This window comes from Odocoileus virginianus, chromosome 16, assembly GCF_023699985.2.
Source record: "Odocoileus virginianus isolate 20LAN1187 ecotype Illinois chromosome 16, Ovbor_1.2, whole genome shotgun sequence".
NCBI classification, from domain to species: domain Eukaryota; kingdom Metazoa; phylum Chordata; class Mammalia; order Artiodactyla; family Cervidae; genus Odocoileus; species Odocoileus virginianus.
This window is the reverse complement of record NC_069689.1, coordinates 33,605,178-33,620,224: the sequence shown is the minus strand read 5'-3', so window position 1 is coordinate 33,620,224 and position 15,047 is coordinate 33,605,178. Positions and strand designations below refer to the sequence as shown.

The 15,047-nt window shown below is 40.1% G+C and overlaps 1 long non-coding RNA gene across 6 annotated transcripts in view; it reads left to right on the top strand.

The window, feature by feature from the left end:
- Positions 1-15,047, top strand: part of LOC110126886 (uncharacterized) — an 83,667-nt gene that overhangs the window by 29,620 nt on the left and 39,000 nt on the right. The window contains exon 3 of one of the 6 annotated variants that reach the window (XR_011491831.1): positions 12,848-12,989. The exons of the other annotated variants lie outside the window; for them this stretch is intronic. This is a non-coding gene — a long non-coding RNA (uncharacterized lncRNA). The remainder of the gene's footprint in view (positions 1-12,847; positions 12,990-15,047) is intronic. 6 annotated transcript variants of the gene reach the window in all.

Genomic DNA, 15,047 nt, shown 5'->3' with positions numbered 1-15,047 from the left:
CCACACACATATTCTTTAGAGGGGAAGAAAGGTTTTTTCAGTCGCTTTGGTTTCCTGAACTGTCTTGATTCTGTTTGTTTGTCTGTTTGCTGTTACCTTTTTTTTTTTTTTCCCCAGAATGCTATTTATACCAAGAGTGGTGAGAAAGTTGATCCTTGGGAAAGAAAGAAAACAGTTCAAAATTCCCTAATCCAAAATCTTCACAGATTTGGCGGATGTGAATGTCTGCAGTTATTGGGGGGGCTTGAGAAGAAATCCTTTAGGGGAGTTTCCTCGCCCTGACTCTGCACTGTGCATATAAGACCGAGCCCCCCATGTATCCTTAGAACAGGATATCCTGACTTAAGTAATAAAGGCAACAATGTGAGGCCTCCAGATGAGGGTCCCAGCTGTTTTTCCTGTTACCTGAATTAAAACTCAGTTCAAAACAAGATCCAGGCTGGGATTCGCTGCTATACTCAAAAGGGAGACCCAAAAAAAGAGCTGGACTGAGGGGTAAACAGTGGTTCAGTGCCTTGTTTGTTTATTTTTTATTGAAGGATAATTGCTTTACCGAATCTTGTTGTTTTCTGTCAAACCTCAACATGAATCAGCCATAGGTATACATATATCCCCTCCCTTTTGAAACTCCCTCCCGTCTCCCTCCCCATCCCACCCCTCTAGGTTGATACAGAGCCCCTGTTTTGAGTTTCCTGAGCCATAGAGCAAATTCCGGTTTGGCTGTCTATTTTACATATGGTAATATAAGTTTCCATGTTACTCATTCCATTCATCTCACCATCTCCTCCCCTCTCCTCATGTCCATAAGTCTATTCTCTATGTCTGTTTCTCCATTGTTGCCCTGTAAATAAATATTTCACTCCTTGGAAGAAAAGTTATGACTAACCTAGACAGCATATTAAAAAGCAGAGACATTACTTTGCCAACAAAGGTCCATCTAGTCAAGGCTATGGTTTTTCCAGTGGTCATGTATGGATGTGAGAGTTGGACTATAAAGAAAGCTGAGCACAGAAGCATTGATGCTTTTGAACTGTGGTGTTGGAGAATACTCTTGAGAGTCCCTTGGACTGCAAGGAGATCCAACCAGTCCATCCTAAAGGAAATCAGTCTTGAGTGTTCATTGGAACGACTGATGTTGAAGCTGAAACTCCAATACTTTGGCCACCTGATGCAAAGAGTTGACTCATTGGAAAGACCCTGATGCTGGGAAAGATTGAGGGCAGGAGGAGAAGGGGACGACAGAGGATGAGATGGTCGGATGGCATCACCGACTCAGTTGACATGGGTTTGAGTGGACTCCAGGAGTTGGTGATGGACATGGAGGCCTGGTGTGCTACAGTTCACGGGGCAAAGAGTCACAAAGAGTCGGACAGGACTGAGTGACTGAACTGAACTGACTGATGCTGGGAAAGATTGAAGGTGGGAGGAGAAGGGGATGACAGAGGATGAGATGGTTGGATGGCGTCACCGACTCGGTGGATGTGAGTTTGAGTAAACTCTGGGAATTGGTGATGGACCAGGAGGCCTGGTGTGCTGCAGTCGATGGGGTCACAAAGAGTCAGACATGACTGAGTGACTGAACTGACTGACTGAAATAAATTCTTCAGTACCATTTTTCTAGATTCTGTATATATGCATTAGAATACAATATTTATCTTTCTCTTTCTGGCTTACTTCACTCTGTATAATAGGTTCTAGGTTCATCCCCCTCATAAGAACTGACTCAAATGCATTCCTTTTTATGGCTGAGTACTATTCCATTGTGTATATGTACCACAACTTCTTTATCAATTCATCTGTCAATAGACATCTAGGTTGCTTCCATGTTCTAGCTATGGTAAATAGTGCCACAATGAACATTGGGATAAAAGTGTCTTTTTCAGTTTTGGTTTCCTTAGGGTATATGTCTAGGAGTGGTATATTTGCTGCCTGCCGAAGCAAGCACTGATTTGCATTTCTTTAATAATGAGCGATATTGAGCATCTTTTCATGTGTTTTTTAGCCATCTGTATGTCTTCTTTGGAGAAATGTCTGTTTAGGTCTTTTTCCCACTTTTTGATTGGGTTGTTTGCTTTTCTGGCAATCTGTTGTTTGAGCTGCGTGTATATTTTGGAAATTAATCCTTTGTCAATTGTTTCATTTGCTGTTATTTTTTCCCATTCTGAGGGTCACCTTTTCACCTTGCTTACAGTTTCCTTTGCTGTGCAAAAGCTTTTGAGTTTAGTCAGGTCCCACTTGTTTACTTTTGTTTTTATTTCCATTACTCTAGAATAGGTGGGTCATAGAGGATCTTGCTTTGATTTATATCATTGAGTGTTCTGCTTATGTTTTCCTCTGAGAGTTTTATAATTTCTGGTCTTACATTTAGGTCTTTAATCCATTTTGAGTTTATGTATGGTGTTAGGAAGTGGTCTAATTTCATTCTTTTACATGTAGCTGTCCAGTTTTCCCAGCACCATTTATTGAAGAGGCTGCCTTTGCCCCTCTGTATATTCTTGCCTCCTTTGTCAAAAATAAGGTACCCATAGGTGTTTGGGTTTATTTCTGGGCTTTCAATCTTGTTCCATTGGTCTGTATTTCTGTTTTTGTGCCAGTACCATACTGTCTTGATGACTATAACTTTATAGTGTAATCTGAAGTCAGGAAGGGGATTCCTCCAGCTCCATTCTTGTTTCTCAAGACTGCTTTGGCTATTTGGGATCTTTTGTGTTTCCATATGAATTGTGAAATTTTTTGTTCTAGTTCTGTGAAAAATGCCATTGATAATTTGATAGGGATCACATTGAATCTGCAGATTGTGTTTGGTGCTATAGTCGTTTTCACAATATTGATTCTTCCTGCCCAGGAACATGGAATATCTCTCCATCTGTTTATGTTGTCTTTGATTTCTTTCATTAGTGTCTTATAATTTCCTGCATACAGTTCTTTTGTCTCCTTAGGTAAGTTTATTCCTAGATATTTAATTCTTTTTATTGCAATGGTGAATGGGATTGATTCCTTAATTTCTCTTTCTGAATTTTCATTGTTAGTATATAGAAATGCAAGTGATTTCTGTGTATTGATATTGTATCCTGAAACTTTGCTAAATTAGCTCTAGTAATTTTGTGATACTATCTTTAGGGTTTTCTATGTACAGTATTGTGTCATCTGGAAACAGTGAGAGCTTTACTTCTTTTCCAATCTGGATTCTTTTTTATTTCTTTTTCTTCTCTAATTGCTGTGGCTAGGGCTTCCAGAACTGTGTTGAATAATAGTGACAAAAGTGGACACCCTTGTCTTGTTCCTGATCTTAGGGGGAATGCTTTCAGTTTTCCACTATTGAGAATAATGTTTGCTGTAGGCTTATCATCAGGTAGGTTCTTTCTGTGTCCAGTTTTTGAAGAGTTTTAATCATAAATGGAAGCTGAATTTTGTCCAAGGCTTTTTCTGCATCTATTAAGATTATCATATAGTTTTTATCTTTGTTAATATGGTGTATCACATTGATTGATTAGCATATATTGAAGAATCCTTGCATCCCTGGAATAAACCCAACTTGATCATGGTGTATGAGTTCTTTGATGCGTTGCTGAATTCTGTTTGCTAAAATTTTTTTTGATGACTTTGCATCTGTGTTCATCAGTGATATGGGCCTGTAGTTTTCCTTTTTTGTATTGTCTTTGTCTGGTTTCAGTATCAGAGTGATGGTGGCCTCGCAGAATGAGTTTGGAACTGTTCCTTCCTCTGCACTTTTTTGAAAGAGTTTTTAGAAGGATAGGAATTAGCTCTTGTCTAAATATTTGATAGAATTCTCCTGTGAAGCCATCTGGTCCTGGGCTTTTTTGAGATTTTTGATCACAGCTTCATTTCAGTGCTTGTAATTGGATGGTTCATAATTTCTATTTCTTTCCTGTTCAGTCTTGGAAGCTTGAACTTTTCTAAGAATCTATTTATTCCTTCTACTAATTTTAGCATTATTTTGTTCTTCTTTTTCCAGTTGTTTTAGGTGTAAAGTTAGGTTGTCTATTCAGTGTTTATCTTGTTGCTTGAGGTAAGATTGTATTGCTGTAAACTTCCCTCTTAGAACTGCTTTTGCTGCATCCCATAGGTTTTGAGTTGTCATGTTTTCATTGTCATTTGTTTCTAGAAACTTTTTTATTTCCCTTTTGATTTCTTCAGTAACCTGTTCGTTATTAAGAAACATATTAATCTCCAGGTGTTTGTGTTTCTTACAGTTTTTTTTCTTGTAATTGATATCTAGTCTCATAGCATTGTGGTCGGAGAAGATGCTTGATACAATTTCAGTTTTCTTAAATTTACTGAGGTTTGGTTTGTGACCCAAGATGAGGTCTGTCCTGGAGAATGTCCCATGTGCACTTGAGAAGAAGGTGTATTCTTCTGCATTTGGATAGAATGTCCTGAAGATATCAATGAGATTCATCTCATCTAATGTATCATTTAAGATTTGTGTTTCCTTATTAATTTTCTGTTTTGATGATCTGTCCATTGGTGTGAGTGGGATGTTAAAGTCTCCTGCTGTTATTGTGTTACTGTCAATTTCTCCTTTTATGTCTGTTAGTGTTTGTCTTATGTAGTGAGGTGCTCCTATGTTGGGTGCATAGATATTTACAATTGTTATGTCTTCCTCTTGGATTGATCCCTTGATCATTACGTAGTGTCCTTTTTTATGTCTTATAATCGTCTTTATTTTAAGGTCTATTTTGTCTGGTATGAGAATTGCTACTCCAGCTTTCTTTTGCTTCCCATTTGCCTGGAATACGTTTTTCCATCGTTTCACTTTCAGTCTATATGTGTCTTTAGATCTGAAGTAGGTTTCTTGTAGATAGCATATATATGGGTCTTGTTTTTGTATCCATTCAGCCAGCCTGTGTCTTTTGGTTGGAGCATTTAATCCATTTACATTTAAAGTAATTATTGATATATATGTTCCTATTGCCATTTTATTAATTGTTTGGAGTTGATTTTGTAGTTGTTTTTGTTTTCTTCTCTTGTATTTCTTGACTGTATAAGTCCCTTTAACATTTGTTGTAAAGCTGGTTTGGTGGTACTGAATTCTCTGAACTTTTGCTTGTCTGAGAAGCTTTTTATTTTTCCATCAATTTTGAATGAGATCATTGCCGGGTACAGTAATCTTGGCTGTAGATTTTTCCCTTTCAGTACTTTAAATATATCCTGCCTTCCCCTTCTGACCTGCAGAGTTACTGCTGAAAGATCAGGTGTTAAGCATATGGAGTTTCCCTTGTATGTTACTTGCTGCTTTTAATATTCTTTCTTTGTATTTAGTCTTTGTTAGTTTGATTAGTATATGTCTTGGGATGTTTCTCCTTGGGTTTATCCTGTATGGAGCCCTTTGTGCCTCTTGGACTTGATTGACTATTTCCTTTTCCATTTTGGGGAAATTTTCAACTATAATCTCTTCAAAAATTTTCTCATACCCTTTCTCTTTCTCTTCTTCTTCTGGGACCCCTATAATTCGAATGTTGGTGCGTTTGATATGGTCCCAGAGGTCTCTGAGACTGTCTTCAGCTCTTTTCATTCTTTTCACTTTATTCTGCCCTTCAGAAGTTATTTACACCATTTTATCTTCCAGCTCACTGATTCGTTCTGCTTCAGATATTCTGCTATTGATTCTTTCCAGAGTATTTTTAATTTCAGTAATTCTGTTGTTTGTCTCTGCATGTTTATTCTGTCATTCTTCTAGGTCTTTGTTAATTGATTCTTGCATTTTCTCCATTTTGTTTTCAAGGTTTTTGATCATCTTTACAATCATTATTCTGAATTATTTTTCAAGTAGTTTGCCTATTTCCTCTTCATTTATTTGGATTTAGGTGTTTCTAGTTTGTTCCTTCATTTGGTTAGTATTTCTTTGCCTTTTCTTTATTTTTTTTCTGAACTTATTGTGTTTGAAGTCTCCTTTTCCCTGGCTTCAAAGAAAGTTAAATTCTTTTTTCCTTTTGTTTTCTGCCCTCCTAAGGTTGGTCCAGTGGTTTGTGTAGGCTTCCTTCAGGGTGAGATTTGGGTTGAGTTTTTGTTTGTTTGTTTTACCTCTGATGGGCAAGGCTGAGTGAGGTGGTAATCCTGTCTGCTGATGACTAGATTTGTATTTTTGTTTTCTTTGTTGTTTAGATGAAGCTTCCTGCACAGGGTTCTACTGGTGGTTGGGTGATGCTGGGTCTGTATTCAAGTGGTTTCGTTTGTGTGCGTTCTCACTTTTTGATACTCCCTAGGGTGAGTTCTCTGGTATTCTAGGGACTTAGAGTCAGTGCTTCCACAGCAAATGCTCAGGGCTTGATCTCTGGTCAGGTACGAAGATTCCACAAGTGGTTTGTATGGCATTAAGTGAAATTAAAACAAATATCCAAAAATGAGAAACCAAAGGGAACCCCAGATAAATAGCAATTATAAAATCAGGCAAATAATAATTAAAATGATGGAATATACACATATACATATACATCTATGAGCAAAGTTGAAACAGTCCAACAAAAATAAAGTACAGTATACTGACCCTGCAAACAAAGGAAATAAAAAATTATATTTACCAGTTAAGAACAAAACTAACTAAAGCACAAACTGGAAAACAAAACTAAAGCAAAGTGCCAAATGGGGAATAAGGCAATGAAAACAAAACTAGCAAATATGTTGAGAAGAAAAGAAAGAATAGATATGTAGAGTTAAATAGAGGTAGATGAAGAAGGTTTATATACATTAAAGATTAACTGCAAGGGGAAAAGAACAGTAGGAAAGACAAACAAAGGAATTAGGTATAGAAAAAATATAATAGGTTTAAAAAAGTTAAAAGTTAAAATTATTAAAAAGAGAAAAGAAACAGAGAGAAAAAAAAAGGAAAACTCACAGAACTGCAAAAGCCCAATGTACAGGCAGAGGATTACAACAACAATAAAAAGTGTGACTGAATATATACATATACATGTACACCCATAAGCAAAATCAAAACAGTCCAACAGAAATAAAGTACAGTAGATTGACATGGCCAACACAGGAAACCAAAAATTTTATCTACTGGAATAAAACTAATTTTATTCCAGTAGTAATTTTATCTACTGGAATAGCACAAACTGGAAAACAAAACTAAAGCAAGGTGCCAATTGAGGAATAAACCAATGAAAAGAAAACTGACAAATATGTTGAGTGGAAAGGAAAGAAAGAAAGGATATGCAAAGTTAAATAGAGATAGATAAAGAAGATTTATACACATTAAAGTTTAACTTCAAGGGGAAAAGGACAGTAGGAAAAGCAAACAAAGGAATAAATGTAGAAAAATAATAATACGTTTAAAAAATTAAAATTTTAAAAGGTTAAAAAAAAAGGAAAACTCCACAGAACTGCAAAAGCCCAATGTAGAGGCAGAGGTTTATAACAACAATAAAAAATGTGACTGAGGAAACAAAAAAAAGCTCAAAAGCTTAATTGGATTTGATAGTGCCAAGAAAATTGACAGCTACAACAGAGAGGGGGATAAAATGAAGAAAAAAAAAAAATCCAAAAGCATCTACAGACCAGGTCAAAAAATAAGAATAATAAATGTTTTTCTTGAGTCACTGCTGTCAGAGTCCTTTCCCTCGCTGGGAGTCACAGTCCACCTCACCTCTCTAGAATGCGCTCCAGCACCGTGCTGACCTCTGGGTCTGTTGTGGGGGGAGCTCAGATTCTAATCTGGTCCTACTCCTGTGAGTTCTTGCCTCCAATGTCCACAGCTACCAGAACTAGTGCGATTTCTTTAGTGGGAGCTCTCAGTGACCTTTTATATATTCCATAGACACAGAGTCTGCCTAGTTGATCGTGTAGATTTAATCTGCAGCTTATACAGCTGGTGGGAAGGTTTTGGGTCTTCTTCCTTAGCCACACTGCCCCTGGGTTTCAGTTGTGGTTTTATTTCCACCTCTACGTGTGGATCGTTCCTTGGGGTTTGCTCCTGAGGCTGCCCTGGAGGACTTGGGTTTGCCCCTGTGAGGGCCAGGTGTGGAGGTGGGGCCGCTGCTTGGGTCACAGGGGTTCTGGTAGCACCAGGTGCTCAGAGGGGGTTGGCGGCTAGGGCAGCGGGAAATAGAGTGCTCTAGAAGGGTATGGCAGTGATTATTGGCCAATACATGCCAGTATTCTTGCCTGGAGAACCCTCTTCCTTGACAGAGAAGCCTGGCAGGCACAGTCTACAGGGTTACAAAGAGTTGGGCACGACCAGAGCAACCCTGCATGCATAGGCGCAAGACTTTTTTTGCCTGTGGCAGCTCTGCCCCAGGGAGAGTTGAGCGTGAAGGCGGCGCAGCTGCTTGGCTTGTGGGGACCCTGGCGGCGCCAAGTGTGCAGGGACACGACTGCCTCCGCCGTAGGAGTCATGGCCCTGTCAGAGTCTTTTCTTGAGCCTCTTGTAGCGGGCGATCAGAAGGCCTCTCTGACCCGTCTTTCTCTGTAACTCCACTCGTTCAGGCACTTGGAGGGTTCCCTTGCCGGGGTCCTTCTCTGTTGTTTGGCGCGTCAGGCACATGGAGGGGCACCCTGACTGGGGTCCTACTCTGCAGTTCACCATGTCAGGGGTTGGATGGGCCAGGCTCTCTACTGTTCAGTCAGCAGCAGCCCTCGCTGTGGGATTGCTCCACAGTCCCTAAACTCCAGCTTCCAACTGCTGCGCCTTCCAGAGGACCAGCGTTTCTGTCCGGGGTATGTATGGCTGTGGCAAGCATGTCTGATTCTCATTCTATTTAGGCTGCCGCAGATCAGCTGTTTCACTCTCAGCCTTAAATGTTTCTCCGCTGTGTCAGACAACTGCCCCGGTGTGGGGATCGGACCCCTGCTTCAGTTCCCCTACCCACAAAGGGCAAGTCCAGTCCTACTAACACTCCTGTTTTTCCCCCTAGTTCCTTCATCCTACCGAGTTTTGCCTGGTTCTATATATTCTTTTCTGCTGGTCAGGTCCTCCTGGCGACTCTCAGCTGCTGTTCTGCATGCACTTCTGTGTCTGAAGGTGCATTCCTGATGGATCTGTGGAGAGAGATGTACTCCATGTTCACCTACTCCTCCGTCCTCTTGTTCTCCTTCCTCAGAGCCTTCTTTGAGCCTGGAGCTCATCACCGTGGCGCAGGGAGCTCTGCAGACAGCTGTGTGATTCTGTCTCTTCCTCTAGTGGGGCTTTGCCCACCACCCTCCAGGATTCAGAGCAGGGCATGAGCTAGCTGCCTCTGCAGCTCTGCTAGCTCAGAGCTAGCTCTGCAGCTCTCCTTCCTCATGCCAGCCGCCCTGCGCGAGCTCTGAGTGTGTGACTTCCTCACCCTGGGCTGTCAGTCGCTCCTCTCTCCGGTAGCGTGGCAGCTACTGGATCTGAGCTTACGTTCATTGGCAATTGGAGGACAGGGCACAAATGTCTTCCCTGGATGGTAGCACTTAAATCAACAGAGTTCCCCGTGTGTGTTAAGTAAACACACTTAAATAACACAAATAAATGTCACTGTAAAAGTAACCAATGATAAAACATCGTGATGGGATCGAAGAAGCTGATGCCTTAGAAATGAGAAAATATATTTACAATGACTCAACAAAACAGAGAAACCTCCCCAGTAGTCCCCAGTCCTTTGATCTCTCAGTCTCTTTGTGGCTAGCTAGAAAGTGGATGGAGTAATTAGAAGATGCTAGAGTCACCTTGGGACCTACCTGCTGTCCTTCCTCTAAGGAATAGAAGCCCAGAAGAATCTCACTTGGTTACCCCACGGGAAGGGTGTTGAAAACAGCTAAACATCTAAACTGAAGAGCATGTAAGGCAGTGTGTGTATGGTGATTTATAACAGTTTCATGGGCACATTCTTATTTCTAGACATGAGGGTTACACCGATTTACTGACACACAGAAGTTCATGGAAGGTCTTAACGCACTAATGTTTCTTGTTGGACTGTTCAGTAGCCAGAATTACTAATGGGGCCCAGAAGCTGCCTGCAAAAGGCAGAATTTTGTTCAACACAGAACCAACTCTGAGATTCTTGATTTTTAGCATTAAGGAAGGCTAATTATGTTTCCAGAGTTGTGCCTAAGGTAGCATCCTAAATGTACTAATATTTTTTTATTCGTCAGTATTTTAAATGATAAACTGTGTTCATGTAAATAGTGGTATAACGTGATTTCCTGGTACTTGTCCTTAATCACCATTAATAGTTTCTTATATATCCTTCTAGAAATTTTCCATGCTGATAAAAGCACACACACAAAAATACACATACATGCTTCAACAAAGAACTTGTATATAAACACATATATATGATCTACTAATAGAATCATAAATAAGAGCGTAATATACATTCTGCTCTGCAGCTTTTTTTTTTAACAATTGTCTGTTGGACATTTTCACACACCAGTACAACTGATTTGCTCTATGAAAAAAATTAGTTTCATATTACTCCAATATTTATTTATTTATATTATGCTTTAATCAGAGTCTTACCAATGGACATTTATGTTACTTATATGTATTTTTAAAAATAGAAAAAAAAAATAAGTATTACTTTAAAAAAATAGGTATTAGAAATTTCCTGGAGGTCAAGTGGTTAGCACTTCACACTTTCTCTGCTCAGGATGTGGGTTCAGTTCCTGGACAGGGAACTAAGATCCTGCAAGCTGTGTGGTGTGGCCAAAAAAAAAAAAAAAAAAAGAGTAAAAAAGTAGATATTACATAATTGGCCTCTAATATGTTGTACCAGTTTACTCTTCTACCAATGACGTATGTGTGTGGCTATTTCTCTGCATGTCTGTTGTTGCTGAGGATCATCAAAACTTTTCTAAACAGATTTAAAATTTTCTCTCAGTCTTTTGCAGTAGAAACGTATATACAGTGGAAATGCATGAAGTCAGCACATTTACCAGAATAAACAAGGTGTAGAGTCCTAGGTCAGTGTAAGAGTAAGGTACTGGGGGTTTGCTGATTTCTTTCTCTGGTTTATTTAAGATCTGGGGCTTTGAAAGCATTTTCTCATACAGTGCTACAAATGGTGAGTGCCTTCACAGGTGAGACAGGGATGTTACACTATAGGCAGTACTAGGCCTCTAATTCAAGCTTCCAGGGTACTTATAGTTGACGTCTTCAACATATAAAGCTGTACTGGTAATTGGAGACTCTGAATCACTGTTTAACTGTGTTTTGCTGTGTTTAAAATATGTCTAGACATTGACTTTGGGCAGCCAGAAACACCTTCCCCTCTGCTGTAGTGATGTGGGGCACACCCGTCTCACCTCTCTTACTTTCTCACACTGGGAGACAAGTCTTCCCCAGAGTTTTGAATTTCTATACTCCCCTTGACTGAAGGTACAACAGGCCAAGAAACACAGACTGTTCAATGCGAGACGGGGAAGAGGAGTGGAGGAGGTAGGTACAGATGCCCCTTGGCTATGGAGAAAAGGCAGAGGGTTTCAGTTCCCCTGTTGGAGGCAAAGGTGGCACAGAGCCCCAGGAACAGGCTTAAAATAGTGATCCTGGCAGAGCACACCAGACTTCTGAGATTGATCAGAATGACTTCCAGCTTGTGAGGTCGCCAGTATGTTTTTTTTCAGTCAGGAACTGGAATAGCAAGGAAAGGAAAGGAAAGGCATTTTTCCAGTTTCTTGATATACTTCCTATGAACCAGTGTTTCTTCAGACTACTTCGATAGGAAGCAGAGTTCTCTCCTACATTAAGGGGAAGGAACCTTTTTCCTGGAAATACCTCTGCCATATTTCACCAGAAATACCTCTGCCGTCTTTCACCAGAAATACCTCATAGCCTCATTGGTTATATTTCATAAGGCTCTGATGGAGTTCTGTGTTCTCAGAAGGAAGGGAGAAGGAAACACAAGTCCACTCAGTGTTCTGGATTCTTGGGTGCAGAAAACAAAGTGTGTATACTCTCATCTCAATACACCCCACAGTATTTATTTCTGGCACTGAGAAACAGCATTCAGTGAGCCCAGAAGCACGTGGATTTTATACAGTTTTTAAAGAACCTTTATCTTAAACTGTCTATGAACTTTTAAAATTTTTTATCTATTTATTTATTTTGGGCTGCACTGGGTCTTTGTTGCTGCATGCGGACTTTGTTTAGTTGCAGCAAGTGGAAGCCATTCTCTAGTTGCAGTGCATGGGCATCTGATTGTGGTGGTTTCCCTTGTTGCACAGCACAGGCTCTAAGAAGATCTGAATTATTATAAACAATTATTCAAATAGATTATTTTGTATGTTTTTACCAATTGTTTTTAATACTTACTTAGAAAAAATTCCTAAGGGTAGGATTGTACCCAAAGGTAAGGAGTCCCAATATTAGGCTTGTGACCAATTAGTGGCAAAAATGCCTGGGTTCAAAGAACGGAAAAAAGGCATTGCTCATTATAATCATCAAAAAACATTTATTGAGCAGCAGATATATGACCATATTGGTCATTAAGACATGACTGTTGGCCTTACAATGAAGTCAAAACTTTTCTCTTCATGTGATTTTCAAATAAAATATACCAAGATATAATCTACCAAGAATTCAGTGTGAAGCTGCTATGATGAAAGACATAGAATGTTAATTCAAGAAGGGACTATAGTAATTTTATGGTATAAATAAATGAAAATAGGCAACATAATTCAAAAGCTTTTCTAGGTTTGTAATCATAGAAGTTTGAACAAATAGATAAATGAACCTGGTGCTGCAGCTACTAAGTCACTTCAGTCGTGTTTGACTCTTTGCGACCTGATGGACTGTGGCCCACCAGTCTCCTCTGCCCATGGGATTCTCCAGGCAAGAATACTGCAGTAGTTGTCATTTCCTTCTCCAAAATAAACCTAACTACTTAAAAAAAAAATTTTTTTTTGTCTTCCACAAAAACAGAAAAACACAGATTTATACAACACAAAACACTCCCTCCAGCCTGAGTTGGCTGATCAAGTTGATGACCACATCTGCCTCTAAACTGGAATTTGGTTGCTGATCCAGTAGTCCATCTAGAGGTGTCTCTGTGGGCTTCTCTCTGGTGAGTCTTGCTGGTTGGTTGTTCTCAGGATATTTTGGCTAGCCTGCCAGTCTCAGGATAGCTGTGGTGCCGGGAGGCACATGTGATCTCAAAGGTTAATCATGGTAATCATGGCGATATTGGCTACACTGTTGGTAAGGTACACATTGAAGTGTCTCTGGGCCAACTGTCCCTTCCTTAAGTAGTCTTGCAACTTGGGAGACTGCATGCCTCTCATGACATTATCAGAGAGTAGAAATTTCCCTCTACCCTTCTAGTTTTTTCTGGCTGGTCTAAAAATTGACATGAGATGGATTAACGGAAGAAAGCCAAACAAAAGTTTAATCACATGTATACCTGGAGGGGATCCAGGTAAACTGAGTAACTTGCTGTGTGTGTGTCTGTTCAGTTGTGTCCCACTCTTTGCAACCCCATGGACTGTATAGCCCACCAGGCTGCCTGGTCCAGGGGATTTTCGTGACCCAAGGATCAAACCTGCATCTCTTGCGTCTTCTGCTTTGGCAGGCAAATTCATTACCACTGCGCCACCTGGGAAGCCCTGAGTAACTTGCTAAAATGGCTGAAACCTTTACCTTAAATATCTTTAGCTAAAGATAAAAGAGGATGTTTGGAGTAGTGGTTTGGGACTTTCAAAGGGTAAGAAGGCAAAGCACATGGATATGGAAGAGCAAATGTTTGGTAGATAAATGTTTGCTGGGCCATGAGGAGACAGTGCGACATAGAGAGGACTTAACAGACTTTGTTAGGCTTCTCCCTGTCTAACCACACCTAATTTATACTATCTTTATCTATGATAACAGCCCCTGTTAGAAGAGATCCTCTGCCTACATTCTTTTAGTCAGTTAGGGGGAAGGTCAAAGTTTCTTTCTGAGTGTTTTGGGCCTTGATTGTTTTTGGCTCAAAATAATGTGCCTGCCAGAAGGATATTTTCAGGTGGCAAATTTTGCTCCATTACAACATGAAGGTTGGGCTTCTTGTTTGCCACCTAGAGTTCTTTGACCTGTTGATATCCTTCTTGGCCATCATCTTTCTTGGTAATCCAGTTTTTCTTGGGCATCAACATCATCTGTACCTAGGACTGGAAAGTCAGGATAAGCTATTAAATATACTGCTTTATAATAATTCAGACTGTCTGCATCTTAGGACCAGAAGAAACTACTGAGGGACAATCCATTCCCTTTGTGTTCTGCGTATGTGGCTATTCTGAGGGACACGTACATGGACATTTAATTTCTCAGAAAGGCTGAGTTGCTTGGGAGGGAGAAGTCCTTTCTCCTTTATAGCACTAAAGAAGAATAATAACGGTGGCAGTCTGGTGGCCTAGTGGTTAGGGTTCTGGGCTTTCACTGCTGTGGCCCAGGTTCAGTCCCTGGTTGGGGAGCTGAGATCCTGCAAAACTCAGTGTGACCAAAATAATAGTAATGATAACAATGATGTATTTTAAAGCTTTATTTCATATATACTTATCCCTAAAAAGGGCTTCCCTGGTGGCTCAGATGATAAAGAATCTGCCTGCAATGCTGGAGACCAAGGTTCGATCCCTGGGTTGGGAAGATCCCCTGGAGAAGGGCATGACAACCCACTCCAGTATTCTTGCCTGGAGAATCCCATGGACAGAGGAGCATGGTGGGCTATAGTCCATGGGGCTGTGAAGAGTTGGACATGACTGAGCGACTAACACTTTGACTTTATCCCTAAAAATGAAAAGGGCAGAAAGTGCAGATTCTCACAAATTGTTGCAACTTCCGAAGGTGGTGGGATTTTTTAGTCTGCCAGATAAAACAGAACTTTATAGCAAGGCTTTCAGACCAACAGGCTAAATCACTGACCTGTTTAAAAAAAAAAAGAGCACAAAATGCTTAATTTTCCTGAAAACTTTGGAAACTTGATGAAGAATGTGACTCCATTTGAAAGGCAAAATATAGATCCACCTCATTGCATTTTATGTTTTTTGGGACTAGAACCTGGAGTTCTAAGTTTCTTGGTTGCAAAAGGAATATCCCATCCTGTAGTCTCAAATATTTGGGCCCAGAACATGTGGTCTAATGCCGTTTCTCT